This window comes from Ceratotherium simum, chromosome 1 (genome assembly GCF_057802395.1).
Source record: "Ceratotherium simum simum isolate JZ-2026a chromosome 1, ASM5780239v1, whole genome shotgun sequence".
Taxonomy (NCBI): domain Eukaryota; kingdom Metazoa; phylum Chordata; class Mammalia; order Perissodactyla; family Rhinocerotidae; genus Ceratotherium; species Ceratotherium simum.
Genome location: NC_141900.1, coordinates 45,640,625 through 45,643,094, shown reverse-complemented (window position 1 = coordinate 45,643,094; position 2,470 = coordinate 45,640,625).

Sequence of the window (2,470 nt, the reverse complement as noted above, 5' to 3'; positions counted from 1 at the left end):
GGAAAAATATTAATTGATTCAAGTCAATGAAGGGCAATGCAGACACTGTTTTTAATTAAAAATAAACATATCCTTTGACCTAGTAATTACACTTTTAGAAGCTGATTCTAAAGTCTAGAGAGAGATATGAGAGAGAGAGAGAGAGAGAGAGAGAGAGAGAAACAGATGGTAAATAATGTGTGTGGTGTGTGTGTGCAGGTGTGGACAGAGAGATGATAGATAATTGATATAAAGCATGTGCACAATGATATAGTATAAGGATATTTATCACTTTTGTAGTTACAAACATAAGGAAGTAACACAAATGGATATAAATAATGGAAAGTTTAAATAAATTGTGGTGCATATATAACAGAATACTATGCAAGATCTTGTCTATAAAATCCTCTATGTCTTTAATTTTTCAGAACTGGGGACTGGCAAAAATTAGTAAGAAATCACAGCACACACACATATTCACAAAATATTTCTTAATTATGCTTTAAAAATGGTCTTCAAGCTATTTATTTTCAATGTTGCAAACAGTTGACTGGAAATTGAGAGACAAGATTTTTGGTGCAGTATGAAACTCGAAAACATTTCCTCCTAATCATGCATTTGTAAAGCCAACTTAAAAAGCAATGACAATTGAAGGCCCTTCAGTATAAACAAAAGGAAAAATAATGCTAAATATTTGTCATTTGGAATGGATCTGTTTTCTGCCTAAGTCCCTATCTTCTGAAATAACTCAAAAAAAATGAACTTTAAACACCCTCTGGCTCATTGTTGCTAACGTGAGACTGAACTTTGGAAGTGCCAAAGAAATAACAAAAAAAGAATTATCTTGCATTAGCAATTGCCTGAAGTTAAATTTAATGAACTGAAAAGGAAGGTTTCTGCAACATTAGGGAGAGCAGCTGGAAAAAGAAGCCCCGTTTCTGTCGGTAGTGGTCGGTGCTTACCAGATAATGAGCAAAACGTTCGCAGCTCATCTGGACTTACAGAAACATAAAACACCAACTCGAACACACAGAGAACTGATAATTGTCTTTCTGATTAGATATTCAGGCTCAATTTTTGAAGCTAATAAAGTAAGTAGGGAAAAAAATCTCCAAAAATGTTCATCAAAGGCCTCTGGGGAAAAAAATGGAACAAATGTTTATCTAATTGAATTATCGCTATATATCTTCTGAAACACTCTATTAGAACTTGGCTTTGAAGAATAAGAACAATAAGCATATGAGAAGCTTTTATTTTCCATCCAGAGCTGGTTAGAGGAAGTTGAAAAATACTGGGAACTTACTATCAATGGTCTATCCAAAGGCAGGTATGATGAGAATGTTATTTGCCACATGAAAAGACTTAGTTCTAACATTCCCCAGTTGCTTCACCAATATGATAACTGCTGGCAAACTATATTTATATTATAAAGGAAGCTGCAGACAATTAAAGCTGAGAGTCTGAGAAGACCACTTGTTTAGTGAGATGTCTGAAACTTTCTCTCAAACAGATTGAGAGGTGGTATAAGTATTCACCGAGTACAGGCATGTGGTGTGCATCTCTCTACCCATTCATTCATTCAGTAATAATTTTTGAGAATCTACCATGTGCCAAGCTTCATTCTAGGTTCTGAATGGTGGCAAGCAAGAAAGAAAAAAGGCAAATCTTGCTCTCATTGATCATACATTCTAATGTGGGGGAAAAGAAAATAAAGAATATAATATGCTGGTTGGTGAAAATTGCTATGAAGAAAATAAGGTAGGAAACAGGTGATAGGGAATGCTAGAGCATTGAAGGAGAGGCCCGCTGATAAGGGTACTACTTTGGATGCCTAGAACCAGTTGCACTGGGGAGTGGCCTGGTTCACCACACCAACAGCAAGCAGTTCTCCAGACACAAGCTGGCTGTCCTACAGTTCAACTCAGTTCTGACACTATCTACCTGAAGATAGCATCAGGCTCCTCCACAGGTTAAGGATCCAGTCCTACAAGATTGCCCCCCGCCTCCACTTCAGATCCTAGTTGCAAGCCCAGGTTGTTACCTGTGCTTCTGACCAACTGGCTACAGATTGGAGGTTCCCACGACCCCCTTCTCGGGTTTGATTAATTTGCTGGAGCAGCACACAGAACTCAGAGAAACATTTTACTTACTAGATTACTGGTTTATTATAAAAGGATATACCTCAGGAACAACCAGATGGAAGAGATGCATAGGGCAAGGTATGGGGAAAGGGCACAAAACTTCCATACCCTCTCCAGGCTCACCACTCTCCCAGCACCTCCACGTGTCCACCAACGGGGAAGCTCTTCAAACCCCGTCCTTTGGGGTTTGTATGGAGGCTTCATTACATATGCATGATTAATTAAATTATTGGCCTTTGGTGATTGATTCAAGCTCCAGTCCCTGTCTGCTCCCCAGAGGTCAGAGGTGGGGGTGGAGGAGGTGGGACTAAAAGTTCCAACCCTCTAATCACTTGGTTTGTTCTCTGGGC